This window comes from Oncorhynchus gorbuscha, linkage group LG13 (assembly GCF_021184085.1).
Source record: "Oncorhynchus gorbuscha isolate QuinsamMale2020 ecotype Even-year linkage group LG13, OgorEven_v1.0, whole genome shotgun sequence".
Lineage (NCBI taxonomy): Eukaryota > Metazoa > Chordata > Actinopteri > Salmoniformes > Salmonidae > Oncorhynchus > Oncorhynchus gorbuscha.
Genome location: NC_060185.1, coordinates 58,036,500 through 58,052,101, shown reverse-complemented (window position 1 = coordinate 58,052,101; position 15,602 = coordinate 58,036,500).

Below are 15,602 nucleotides of genomic sequence, written 5' to 3'. Positions count from 1 at the left end.
ATAAATATGAAATTAAATACAAAACAATTAAATATGTGAAATTGAATGAAACAATAATGTATGTTGATGCTAATATTATGTACAATATTCAATTGTTTCTATATGATAACAATAGCCTAATATATTTAATATGCCATAAACTATTGTTTCACTAATTCTAATGAACTCATTATGGCACACCCTCAGTATTATCATTGGTTGCACTAACTGCACTGTTTGTCTACATAACCCGGTTCAAGTATTTATGACATTACCCTGAAGAAGACACAGTGATGCCGATACGTTGATAAATACCCAATAAATTACTGGGGGTTTATATATGGAGTGTGCGACTCTCTTTATTTTGATAGTTTATTCGACATTAGTCAGCACCTCCACACAAACACATTTTTCTGGGTGTGCGCCAGCTCAAATTTTTTATTCAAGCATTCAAAATGTAACAAGTACTTTTGGTTGTCAGGGAAAATGTGTTGAGTAAAAAGTACATTATTTTCTTTAAGAATGTAGTGAGGGTAAAAGTAAAAGTTGTTCGAAAATATATTAGTAAAGTACAGATACCCCAAAAAACTACTTAAGTAGTACTATAAAGTATTTTTACTTGAGTACTTTAAACCATTGGAAAGCAATGATAGATCAGCCAATGTCAACTTGAAAGGCAGCCTGTTAAACAGCTATTGAACTCTGAGGCCTGGCTGACTGTTTGGACTGAATAACGTCTACAGCAGGCCCTGGCTACTGTGTGTTCATATGCTATTGAGTTTTTCTTAGAGGTTGGTTTTTGTAGTCTTTGAGGGCCACTGGGTTCATTGGATACATTTCAAATAGTTCCAGGGTATAAAACTAATCTAAAAAGACGTGGTGTTGTTGTTATTTGGCTTATGCTGGACATTCCTTTCGGCTGCTCTTACAACACATCTTGTTCATCATCTGTTCATAGGGAGGTATTTCACAGACATGGCTTTGTATGTTTTGTATTCTACAGTGCATTCATGTTTCCCTTCCACATCTTTTGGGTTAAAAGAGATGCTATTTTACAAGATTGAATGGCCAGCAAAAGGAAAGTCAGCGAGTCAGTGTGAACTCATTGTCGAGCTTCCATAACATTTCCTGATTACAACAGTGCAGCTCACTACAGACTTCATTGTCCAATTGCTTTACGGCACTTTAGAGTGTGTTAGGGTTTTTACAGGAGTCTTGTGTTACCACAGAGGGTCAGTCTGGTTGTCTTTGTGTGTCCGACTCCTGTCCGGTGGGGAAATGGAGTAGGTCTTTGTGCCTCTCTACCTTCCTGTGACCTTGGTCAGGGATTACAACCGGCTGAAGCTATGACAGTCAGCAGCCCTTTCTCCACCCACCTTCATTCCTGTCATGTCTCACAAATGGATTATGAGCAAAGTTCACAGATGTAGCGGCTCTCTGAAATGACCACAATCCTGCCCCAGAGCATCTGCACGGGATGAGAGGGAGAGTCATGGCCCTTATCTTATCATCGCCATCTATAAACTGTAATAGTGTCAGAGTGTGAAGGGAATAGACGGCATTGCAGTGAATATGGTTTTAAACATTAAATCAGCCATGAATTCCTTTGTGACAGGGGAAATGGAAGCTTGTTGTGTGCAACAGGGAGTGGCAATTGAATGCAATTTCAGTTGTTAAAACATTTCTAGCCTGTCTATCTATAGGAAATAGGGTTGTGTGTTATGGTCGACCAGCTCAGTCTCTCACCACAAAACAACAGAAAATGGGGAAAAAATTGGTTTTAGACTATAATTTCGCTATTAGATGTTCAATGTTTAGTTTAGTTGAATTTGATGACTAGATGTTCAATGAATAGTTTCACTGTAACGCCCTGGTCTTAGTATTTTGTGTTTTCTGGTCAGGCCAGGGTGTGACATGGGTTAATTATGTGGTGTGTTTTGTCTTGGAGTTTTGTAGGTATAGGGATTGTGGTATAGTGGGGTTGTCTAGAAAAGTCTATGGTTGCCTGAAGTGGTTCTCAATCAGAGGCAGGTGTTTATCGTTGGTCTCTGATTGGGAACCATATTTAGGCAGCCATATTCTTTGAGTGTTTTGTGGGTGATTGTTCCTGTCTCAGTGTTTGTTTGCACCAGATAAGGCTGTTTAGGTTTTCACGGTTCTTGTTTTGTTAGTTTGTTCATGTGTAGTTTCTTTATTAATTAAAGAACCATGAATCAAAATAACTACTCTGCATTTTGGTCCGCCTCTCATTCACCGGAAGAAAACTGTAGCATTCACAATATTAAAATAAGAGTTCAGTTCACGTAACAGGGTTGACCTTAAAATGAGGGACAGATGTAAATTAATCACTAATCACATGAAAAAAATGATAATCTTCAGAAATATCTTTGAAGCAACAAAATAACTAGGGCTTTACAATAATGGTGAGAACTTTAAACTGAGTATTTTTCAGTAGTTGGTGGGTTAAAAATCTTCCAAGAAGTCACAAAGGTTGCACGGAGGGACATGTTAAAATGGTGAATCTTGGCACTTTAGTCTTTATTCATATAAAAAAATCTCATTTATTGAATTCTCTGTGTGGTCTATATTAAAGGGCAATTCATTTCATATAATAGGCTTTTAAAATTCAATATTGACACATCAAAGGGATGCAAAAGGCACTAATTTCATGGACTGACACAGAACATGTTAAGTTATGCCCATTGGACATTGGTTGCAATGCTCTTGTCAAGTTTGTTTGTTTAATTGTCATAAGCACATGACAGATATTGAGTTAATACACTGAGAAATTGAAATGCCTGTTAGTGCTTTTGGTTTTTAGTATGTGTCAAGTACAATAAAAATGCATTTAGACAGAAAATATATAGTGGTTGCAGCAGCCTATTAGAAGACTTGGAGGCATGGCTTGTTTGGGCGTGGCTTTGATTAGTGCTTTTTGGCCTCCCGTGATGGATTGTCACGCCAGTTTATTTGTTATGTTGTGTTATTTAATTAAATGTTGAGTGTGTACACTGTCTGCAGTCTTGATGATAGCCTATCCTCTTGCTAGATCTGTCCCTCTCACAGAAGCTGGAACTATTCATCACCATACCAGAAGAGGTATGGAAGAAGGACGTAAGATTTAGACCTACGCCACAGTGGAGTACTATCACCGACCTACAGGTCCTGGACTTCCAAGTGTGTCTGCTCACTCTTCAGGTTTTACTTCCTCCCCTCAGCAAATCCAGCACCAATCCAGTTTACCGCATTAGACCACCAGGCAAGGCTCGGAGGAAGGACCAAACATCAGACCTTTACCAGGAGCAGGCAGGCCACAGTGGAGTGCCATCACTGACTCTTGCTTCTTGGGCTTCCTTGTGTGTTTGCTTGCTCCTCTACAAACCCAGATCCCAACCCGACACCTGTACCATCCCCAGTTCCCGGTTCCCGTTTCCAGTCCCAGCACCAATCCATGATTTACTACTGCCTTGTTACAATATTATTTGGATTTTTTTTTTTTGCCGTACATTTTCATGTACACATATTTGTCTTACAAATATATGCATGTTGGAATATACAGTAAGTATACCAGACATTAGGAACACCTTCCTAATATAGAGTTGCCCTTGCACCTCTTCCTTTTGCCCTCAGAACAGCTTCAATTTGCCTGGGCATGGACTCTACAAGGTGTCGAAAGCGTTTCACAGGGATGCTGGGCCATGTTAACTCCAATGCTTCCAATTGTTGTGTCAAGTTGGCTGCATGTCCTTTGTGTGGTGGACCATTCTTGATACACACGGGAAACTGTTGAGCATGAAAAACCCAGCAGCGTTGGAGTTCTTGACATATACCGGTGCCAGATACTTTTTTCTCTCTTTTTTTGTACAATATATTTGTAATTTTGTACAATTGAACAATCAGCAAAATATGACACATAATTCCCTTTTCCTCTGTCCAGTGTCTGTGTTATTTTGCCCATATTTGATTTTTTTGGCCAGTCTGAGATATGACTTTTTCTTTGCAACTCTGCCTAGAAGGCATCCCGGAGTCACCTCTTCACTGTTGACATTGAGACTGGTGTTTTGAAGGTACTATTTAATGAAGCTGCCTGTTGAGGACTTGTGAGGCATCTGTTTCTCAAACTAGACACTCTAATGTACTTGTCCTCTTGCTCAGTTGTGCACCGGGGCCTCCCACTCCTCTTTCTATTCTGGTTAGAGCCAGTTTGCACTGTTCTGTGAAGGGTAGTACAGTCTTTTGTATGAGATCTTCAGTTTCTTGGCAATTTCTTGCGTGGAATAGCCTTCATTTCTAAGAACAAGAATAGACTAATGAGTTTCAGAAGAAAGGTCTTTGTTTCTGGCCATTTTGAGCCTGTAATCGAACTCACAAATGCTGATGCTCCAGATACTCAAATAGCCTAAAGAACACCAGTTTTATTTATTCTTTAATCAAAACAACAGTTTTCAGCTGTGCTAACATAATTTTAAAAGGGTTATCTAATGATCAAGTAGCCTTTAAAAATGATAAACTTGGATCAGCAACAAAAGTCATTAGCAACATTAACCATGTCTACGCTGTATTTCGGATAAATTTGATGTTATTTTAATGGACATATATTTTTTTAAATTTCCTTGTTTTTTAAAGAAAAGCTTGAAAAAGGTACAATCATTTCTGTAAAATATTAATCTTTACACATTTGACCCGCCCAATAAGAGAAATTGGTAAATCCTGCCATGTATACAGTTCTTCCCCAACCTTTTTGAGAAGGAGTATAATTCAGTTGATAGGTCTTAATAATTTCAGGAATTTGCAATCCAAGATGTCATTTTCTGAGGTCTCCAAGACAATGGCTGGTCTAAGTTTGGGTTCTGAATAGCTGCCCTTTTAAAAGGCATAATTATACTCTTTGATAGGTTTATTTTATATCCTGAAAAAGTCCCATATTCTTTCAGGGTGTCAACTAATGTTCAGAGTGAAATTTCTGGTTAGTGAGGTAAAGGAAAACGTCATCTGCATATAGCGAGACCAGATGTTCACGCCCACCTATACGAACACCATGGATGAATGAATGAGATCTAAAAGCTTCTGCCAGTGGATCTATAGCCAAAGATAAAAAGAGAGGACTAGCGGGACAACCCTGTCTTGTGCCACATGATAGGGAGAACTGTGAGGAAACATTTCCATTAGTCAGGATCTGAGCTACCGGACATTTGTACATTAATCTAATCAACCTACACACTGAAGTCCAATATTCATCCTCTTTAAAACTTCAAACAGGCAGTGGAATTCTACGTGGTCAAAAGCTTTTTCTGCATCTAATGATGCCACCACTACAGGTTGTTGGTCATTCTCTATATAATGCATAATATCGAATAATCTTCTCATATTATCAGGAGTTCAAAAACTCATGCATTGTGGCAGGGGAATCCCATTCAGACTTATACAAGACTTGTGCCTAGCCAGCTAGTCATGCTTCCATACCCTAGCTGGCTCGAGAGGTTTCCTTGCCCCGGTTGGCTCGGAAGGTGCCCATCCCACGTTGGGCCTCAGCCGGATCGTCAGTTCTTGTCCGGCCAGCCGGTCCAGGAGTTTTTTTGTCTGTTTTTTGTTTTGGTGATGTCGGGTGGATGGAACCGGGGGTGCCTAAGCCAGCCCGTCGGGGTTTCACTCCCTGGCTGGCTCGAGAGGTTTCCTTGCCTCGGTTGGCTCGGCAGCTTCCCATCCCACATCATACTCCACCGGAGGGATCGCCAGGTGTCTTGCCTCAGCCGGATCATTGGGCTTCCATGCCTCAGCCGGCTCACCAGGCTCTCACGCTCCTGCCGGTACGGTGGGGTTTCACGCCCCAACCGGCTTGCCCAGCGCCCATGTCTCGGCCGGTTCGCCCAGGTGGGACTCCGGATGGTGCCCCTAGAGGGGGGGGGGGGTACTGTCACGTCTGCTCCCGCTCTTCCCTCCTCTGGCGCTTGAGGGCGCCAGGCTGCCCTGCGTCACGCACTCCTGCCATCAATAACACATACCTGCCTTCACTCGTCACGCGGATCAGTGATATTGGACTCACTCGTCACCTGTTATTACCTCCCCTATATTTGTCAGTTCCCCAGCTCTGTTCCCCAGCTCTGTTCCTCGCTTCTGCATTAATTGCACCATTGGCTCCTCAGCCAAGCAAATAGACCAAATGTCTGAACCTAGGGTTCCTCTCGTACTGAGCAGGATTACTATTGCAACAGCACATCATCAGTAGGGTAACCTGTTTCACGACAGTCTAAACTAGAGGTCGACTGATTATGCTTTTTCAATGCCGATACCGAAACCGATTATTGGAGGACCAAAAAAAATCTGTACCGATTAATCGGACGATTTTGATTTATTTATTTGTAATAATGACAATTACAACGATACTGAATGAGCACTTATTTTAACTTAATATAATACATCAATAAAAATCAATTTAGTCTCAAATAAATAATGAAACATGTTCAATTTGGTTTAAATAATGCAAAAACAAAGTGTTGGAGAAGAAAATAAAAGTGCAATATGTACCATGTAAGAAAGCATTTAAGTTCCTTGCTCAGAACATGAGAACATACAGTGGGGAGAACAAGTATTTGATACATTGCCGATTTTGCAGGTTTTCCTACTTACAAAGCATGTAGAGGTCTGTAATTTTTTATCTAAGGTACACTTCAACTGTGAGCGACGGAATCTAAAACAAAACTCCAGAATATCACATTGTATCATTTTAAAGTAATTAATTTGCATTTTATTGCATGACATAAGTATTTGATACATCAGAAAAGCAGAACTTAATATTTGGAACAGAAACCTTTGTGTGCAATTACAGAGATCATACATTTCCTGTAGTTCTTGACCAGGTTTGCACACACTACAGCAGGGATTTTGGCCCACTCCTCCATACAGACCATCTCCAGATCCTTCAGGTTTCGGGGCTGTCGTTGGGAAATATGGACTTTCAGCTCCCTCCAAAGATTTTCTATTGGGTTCAGGTCTGGAGACTGGCTAACTATTAGCATGCACCTCCCTAACTAGCTAGCCATTTCACATCGGTTACACCAGCCTAATCTCGGGAGTTGATAGGCTTGAAGTCATAAACAGCGCAATGCTTGAAGCATTGCAAAGAGCTGCTGGCAAAACGCATGAAAGTGCTGTTTGAATGAATGCTTACGAGCCTGCTGGTGCCTAGTCAGATGGCTCTATCAAATCATAGACTTAATTATAACATAATAACACACAGAAATACGAGCCTAGGGTCATTAATATGGTCGAATCCGGAAACTATCATTTCGAAAACAAAACATTTATTCTTGGTGAATTCAGCTTCACAATGCTAGGAAGAGCCGACATCGAAGGATCAAAAAGCGACATCGCTATGAATGCTTGGCTGCCACAAACCAGTTATCACTGTGGTAACTCTTCTGACACCTCCTGCTTAAAAGCCAAAAATTCAGAAGGAACGTGAGGCCCCGCTTTCACAGTCTGTATTCATACTGAAAATTACTTGGGGCTCACCCTCCCCGCCTCAGTGAAAAAACGTTAAGACTAGTGGTATTTCACCGGTGGCCGAGGCCTCCCACTTATTCTACACCTCTCATGTCTCTTCACAGTGCCAGTCTATAGTCAAGCTCAACAGGGTCTTCTTTCCCAACTGATTCCGTCAAGCCTGTTCCCTTGGCTGTGGTTTCACTATATAGTATGTATGGACAGTTGGAATTTCATTCATCCATCCATTCATGTATGTCACTAATTAGATGAGGAATTTGGCTACCTCAAGAGACTCTTAATTATGTCCCGCCTTTTACCTCACTTCATCGAATTTCCTCACTTTGACATGATGGGGTCACGGCCATCCCAAAAGTTGTTTGACTGCGACCGCGAAGGGTAGCATGCTACGGTCAGATATCATCAAATTGACATTTATTCGAGTTACACCCAGTGGTATCATCAGAGGCTTTTCTGTCCAACAAACTGGACATCAGTTGCCGCTACTTACCTTCAGCTGACTTTAACTGGGTTTTTACACCCAATCGACATCAAGTGCCACCGCAATACATAGGCTTGAGAACCCATCGCAGTATCTAGCGGCACCATCGACCGGGTGTCTGAAGAAGCAACAGAAAATAAACATCTCCTTTCAATAATTTGCTTGCCCAGTCAGCCCTTCAGGACAGAGCCATAGGAACCACCTGTACCAGCGCTTCATCGATATTCCTCACTTTGAATTCACCCCACAGGTGATTTGAGTGAGACCGTGACAGGTGGGTATGCTCCTTTGAATTTCAACAAGTTGACGTTCTGTGATCCATGCCTAGTGGGAACCTAGGCTTCTTCCGTCCATTTTATGGTTCCGCAGCAGATCAATGGGCGTGGATGGTACTACCCACATCAGATGTAGGCCTCCCTCCCCAGACAAGCTGGAGATATTTCTCCCCACTTCGTAGGGCATGAGCCAGATCCATGCAATGCCCTATCACAGTGGTGCCAATGGGTTTATTCCCCGCCTCAAGTCGAGTGAGTATAGAGGAGACCTCACCACCTACAATGTGTGGGGCTGGCGAATTCCATAGCTGGGGAGATCCACAAGAAGGGGCCGGCACCAACAGCCGGACCCAAACTCCCACAGGTCCGCCGACGGACACCACTCCGACGAACCCCCGCACGCAGCCCCTTGAAAGAGCGCGAGATGGGCCGCACAACGAACTTCCAATGGTGAGAGGAGGAAGAGTAAAATCGTTTGGGATGAAAATATGCAAGGGTAGTCAGTGGACATTTCAAACCTTATTTGAAGTCAATAGGTCACATTGCCAAGGGGCTATTGAAATTTGAAAGTTCGAAAAATTAATGTAAATCATGTGAGATGAAAATGGGCAAACTAAGGGTGTGCAATGTGCAGGTCCACTGGTTGTACACTATGAACCTCGTTTGAAGTCAGTAGGTCACATTACCAAGAAGCTATTGAAATTATAAAGTTTAAATATTTAATGTAAAAACTTGTGAGATGAAAATGGACAAACTAAAGTGTGTGCAATATAGAAGGGTAGTCAGTGGACATTCTGAACCTTGTTTGAGGTCAGTAGGTCACATGACCAAGGAGCTATTGAAATGAGAAACTTTGAAAAACAAAACATTTATGTAAAATTGTCTGAGATGAAAATGGACAAACTAAAGGGTGTGCAATATGTATTCCCACTGAGTGAACATTCTGAATCTTGTTTGAAGCCAGTAGGCCATATGACCAAGGACCTATTATAAAAATATAAAAAATAATAATAATGCCTCTGTATCACTTACGCTAGTATACATCTCTAACAATAAACAAGCTAGCAAACGTAATGGTCCCTAAGTAAGCGGGGTGAACAGGCAGTGGCCACAACATAGTTAGGCTTGAAACCCAGTCAAAAGTCACATAACTATTTATCCAAACCCGACTGGACATGGACAGCTAAAAATGTAACTACCTGGCATAGTGTGGTTGTAGATAGTCACACCCTTGTAAACTTTGCTAGCTGACTAAATAGTGCAGCCAACATTAGCTATGATCCAACTTTACCTCACCAGTCATTACCGTGCTAGCCATCTAGACAGCCAGCCAGTCGATCATGTGAGTAATTTCGTTGTATACTCATGTTCTAACAGTTCACTATTCACTGTATCCAAGTTCAAAAAACAATTCCTCATGATGTAGTAGACGAGAACCAGTCAGAGAGTTATTTCATCATGTATGTTTCAGCCATCTTCACAGAGTCATATGTGCGCTCACCATGCTAGGTTCCGATCCACAAAGTCACCGAGTAGCGCAGGCCGTATGCCAAACCAGCCTGACGTAGACGCCTCTTCAGTGGGGAGAAAGTTCCGGAAAGATCATGATTCAGGTGTTGTGCCGAAAATATCCCCCCTGCCAGAATCCCCCCCCCCCCCCCCCCCCCCCCTTCGCGTTTTTCATTGCTGCGACTTGCTTGTCGGTTGATATTTCTGCTCTTCACTCCATTGTCATTATTTTTGTCTGCAGTTTTCGGTTTAGCTATTTGTTTCAAGTGTATGTGGTGGTTCTAGCTTGTATGGCGCCCTGGGCGAACCCCCCCCCCCCCCCCTCCTTCAGCGCCGGCGCCCAAGATGGCGCCCAGAGCGGCTGCCCATGTGGACCGTACCTAAATCCGCTACTGATTTTCTATTAGTCTATAAATAAATCTCTTTGCCAAAATCTCTCCCATATCTTATTCGACAAGTATTTTTGAAAGTGTAAGGATAATAATTCAGCCATATTTGTTCTGAAATGTTTATTGCTTGCCAACATTTTACGCCCTCCTCTATGTTTAATATAACACACAGACATTCATTATTCATTTAGGTTGCCTATCCTGAAGCGAAGTTTGTTCTATAGACTGTATTTGACTCTGATGTGTGCCACAGAAAGTATTTGACTCTAGCCACAAAAATTTAGAAAATTAGAAGGGGGGGGGGAGATTTTCGGCACAACACCTGCAAGATCATGATCCTGGCATCTCCATACTTGAGCTCTCCCTTTGCTCGGGCTGCAGAGAGGATATGAGCAGTGTCCTGGTATCGTATACATTTTATAACAAATGCCCTGGGTGTAACCTGGCCAGGTAGCCGCCTCCGTAGGTGAGCCGAAGTGGGTAGATCCAGAATATTGGGAATCCAATCCTGTAAAAAGGAGATGACGTCTCTTACCTCCACGGCCTCCACGAAACCCTGAAGTCTCAAATTCGAGTGCCTCTGGAAATTTTTGTGTAAATCAAATTTCTCCTCAAGTTTAGAGATGGAGTCTTCCAACTTCTTGTATTTTTGTTCCATGTCCTCGCCAACATCCAGGATGGCAGCCTGGTGGTCAGCATGGTCTTTTCTAACTTTGTCACTCGTCCCTTTGTGACTTTCTGGTGTTCGGGGAGTTTATTGAAAAGCAAATCAATTTTGCTGAGGTGTTCAGAAAGTGTTGCCTAGATTTTTGTTATAACCTTCTCCATCTCCATTTTTAACCATGCTGGTCCTTCTTCCGAGCTAGCATCTGCTGAGGCCAAAGAAGGACTGTCTGGGGGGGGGCATCTTTTGTTTTGGCGATAAAATATTTTAACTTCCATCACTTTGAACTATTAAGGTAAACCATGTAAAAATGCTTGAAAGTTCAAAGACGCTATGCAGACGCCTCTTGTTAGAGCTTCGCCATTGCTGGATGCCCAGGGAAGGTGTTCTTAATGTTTTGTATACTCAGTGTATTTGACAAAACATTAGCAATAACATTTTCAATATAATTATAGTGTTAAAAACATGTGAAAATGTATTCTAAAATACTTTTTTAAATGTATTTTGAAATACATTAAACACATTTTACAATGCATTTTGCATATATTCTAATATACATTTTACATACATTTATATACTGTATATACATTTTAAATACATTCCGTAATATATATTGGAATGTATTGAAAATGTGTTAAATAAATCAAATGTTATACATTATTTGGCCAATTTTAGATATTTCAAATGTATGCTAAAAAGAAAAGTGTTTTACATTTTTTAAATAATCTGTATGGCTCCCAGCCATCGAGAGCAGGAAACAGACAGAGAGAGGTGTCTTGAAAGAGAGCCCCTCTAATCAGCTCTGAGGGTCCTTTAGCCTGCCAGAGAGAGAAAGGGGGAGAGAGAGAGAGCCTTTGGCTGCTCCACTTAGTTGAAACTAGGGTTATGGCTAGAGTTAAGGTTGAGCCAGGGTGTGGACATGAAACTATGGTTAGAGCACGGATGATGGGTCTGGTCCATGGGGTTCACTGTGCTTCCCGTGTCTCATAACAAAAGCGTCAATTAATCAATCAATGAATTAACTGATCAGCACACTGGACATCTCACTTTAACATCACCTGATGTCACCTGTCTGGGGAGAAACAGTATCTGCTTCCTTTAATCATATCAATGAAAGTGCATAGTACTGTAGTCCCAAAATGAAGTACGCGTATGCGTACAAAATGTTGTAGAACACTAAACAAAACCACCAACTCTCTATATGACAGGTCGCTCCTACCAGGTGGCGTGGCGAGAATCTGTCTCCTCACCACGCGCTCTCACCACTGGTGTCCCCCAGGGCTCTGTTCTAGGCCCTCTCCTATTCTCGCTATACACCAAGTCACTTGGCTCTGTCATAACCTCACATGGTCTCTCCTATCATTGCTATGCAGACGACACACAATTAATCTTCTCCTTTCCCCCTTCTGATGACCAGGTGGCGAATCGCATCTCTGCATGTCTGGCAGACATATCAGTGTGGATGACGGATCACCACCTCAAGCTGAACTTCGGCAAGACGGAGCTGCTCTTCCTCCCGGGGAAGGACTGCCCGTTCCATGATCTCGCCATCACGGTTGACAACTCCATTGTGTCCTCCTCCCAGAGTGCTAAGAACCTTGGCGTGATCCTGGACAACAAACTGTCGTTCTCAACTAACATCAAGGTGGTGGCCCGTTCCTGTAGGTTCATGCTCTACAACATCCGCAGAGTACGACCCTGCCTCACACAGGAAGCGGCGCAGGTCCTAATCCAGGCACTTGTCATCTCCCGTCTGGATTACTGCAACTCGCTGTTGGCTGGGCTCCCTGCCTGTGCCATTAAACCCCTACAACTCATCCAGAACGCCGCAGCCCGTCTAGTGTTCAACCTTCCCAAGTTCTCTCACGTCACCCCGCTCCTCCGCTCTCTCCACTGGCTTCCAGTTGAAGCTCGCATCCGCTACAAGACCATGGTGCTTGCCTACGGAGCTGTGAGGGGAACGGCACCTCAGTACCTCCAGGCTCTGATCAGGCCCTACACCCAAATAAGGGCACTGCGTTCATCCACCTCTGGCCTGCTCGCCTCCCTACCACTGAGGAAGTACAGTTCCCGCTCAGCTCAGTCAAAACTGTTCGCTGCTCTGGCTCCCCAATGGTGGAACAAACTCCCTCACGACGCCAGGACAGCGGAGTCAATCACCACCTTCCGGAGACACTTGAAACCCCACCTCTTTAAGGAATACCTAGGATAGGATAAAGTAATCCTTCTCACCCCCCCCTTAAAATATTTAGATGCACTATTGTAAAGTGGTTGTTCCACTGGATGTCATAAGGTGAATGCACCAATTTGTAAGTCGCTCTGGATAAGAGCGTCTGCTAAATGACTTAAATGTAATGTAAATGTAAATATATACAACCACGACAAGAAAAAAAAACATATTGAAATTAAGATAGTGAAACATAATGTTTCAACCTGCCTAAAGACTTCAGATCTGTAGTCGGGTGGGGGTGTAGACTAGAGTGGATCAAGGAGTCTGTCTACTGCATGGGGGTGTAGACTGGATCAGTGAGGTCTGCTGGTGCACAGAGTCACATTAGAGGGCAGGCGGCAGGTTTGATTTGTCAGATAAATGATGGCTCCACATCTGGAACAGTTTGGCAAATAAATAACGGCTGATGGCTCATACATCATCAGCTTCCCTCCAATCTGCCAGGGGAAAGAGAAAATACATTCTTATTATAACCTTGGGTAGCCCAACAGATATTTTCAAATAAGGCGGCTGTGATTTCTTGGGGGGGGAGAAAGCTGTTCTTTGTCAAGTACCAGGCGTAATAAAAGCCAGGCTATTGCCACATCCGAGAGTGGGGCTGCCTGTGTGCATTGATCTATGATGACTGAGGCTGCTCCTGACAGACAGACACACTGTCACTGGCCCACATGGAAATATTTCCTGCTGACATGCACTGACAAGCTGTGCCTCAGCAGGGCTGCTCCACACGTCAGCCAGGAGAACACTCACAATCCGATTGGGCAAACGCCATCATTGGGGAATTATTTCTCAAATGGCCTTTTAATGAAAATAATTGGAATCCAGAAGTGAACAACAGGGCCAATTTCAGGGCTCTCCAAATTGTAAATTGCTCGCTGCTGCTTTTCATTATGATGAGGATAGTAGTAGTTTATGAAATTTATGTCAGAGAATATCTCTACTAAATATACAATACACTGAAGGAAATCCTTAACCTAAAATTAGTCTGTCCACAACTGCTTAAATGGCATTTCATCAGCACAATAAAATTAACTATATATCTATAGAGAGAGAGAGATTTCAAAAACGTTCTATCTAACCAGTACTGAATATTACATTTTCTCTGGCCCATGACCGGCTGTCAAATAAAGCTGGGCCAGAGGCCACATGTGTTGAGTGTCAGAGGGAGCCAACCTCATGAAGTCTGTGTCTATCAGAATAACAGGTCTTTGTTACCAAACCTCCTGGTAATCCCATGAAGGCAGAGTAAGGAATGACCCACTCGGCATAGATGTCAGTTCAGCATCTAGTTTTGATTTATATTTTGTTGAGATGTCAACTAACGTGAACTCAATGTGAAATCATCAACAAATGCCCTTAAGTTGATGATTTTTTTAAAAATCGAATCAATCTAATCAGATTTCCACGTTGATCAGACGTCATCAACGTCATCAGATCGATTTTTGTTGTTGAAATTATTCAACCAGTTTTTGCCTAGTGGGGAGGAATAATTTTGGTAAACTGTCATTACCAGGTCTCGGAGAAGCAAGAAGAAAATAGGATTATTTCGTCTGATCTGCATGTAAAACCAAAGAATGTGAATGTTTAATCAAAAAACCTTTCAGCAGGAGATCATCATAAAGGCAGAGGAATAATCTGACAGATAAATGCTCACTGATTCATGCTTTCACATCTATCAAGATTACATCATGTTTTAATGACTTATTTCACATGACTGAGCAGGTGAATGACAGTTTGAGCTTTATGGTGAATGGTGGAGTTGGGATGAGAGATTTACCGCCTAGATTTATACACATATTTACGTACATGGGCATAGTCTCTTCCCACATGAGTGGCAAAGCAAGCCTACTGTTGATATAATTTGATCTTTCGGGAGAGATACTGTACAAACGAGCTCTTTTAGACAAAGACAAAGCCACGTGGATAGAGAATGCCTTAACAATCAGACTGATTGCCTGGCTATGAACTGCATGTGAAACCAAGATGTAATAAATGAATTGGAGCCGTCTGTGCATCTAAAGCAGGTGGAATCTAACAAGCAAGCCAATTACAGAGCAGTGCAATGTGATGTGCTGTGCTGTTCTCACCAGGCACGGAGTTTAATCAAGAATCATTCAATTAAGTGCTAAACATACTCAAGTCAGCACTGCTGTGCTGTAAATGAATGTGAATAGGAAATCTCACATCCCTGCATTTTAATAAATTAAGAGATTGAGGAAAGCAATATTTTTAAATGACCACTTTGAAAATATATTGTCAGTGAGTGGAAGTGGATTTTCCTTAATGTTATCTGTTAAATGCTTTTAATCAACACACAATCTGTGTTTACGATTCCATGGAGGTATCTAGAACATATATTCTGTTTGGAAACGGGTTACCCAAAAGGTAATTTTGAAGAGGAAGAGCAATATACAGTTCTTATTACTTTGAGTGTACATTTTTCAATGTGTGGGAGAAAAAAAACAACTGTTCCTTTGGATTAATGCCAGTGCTTATAGTGTCATGTGTGGCCTGTAGCATGACCCATACATTTTCCTTGGAAAAACAGACCCTTATTTATTTGGCTTGGCAT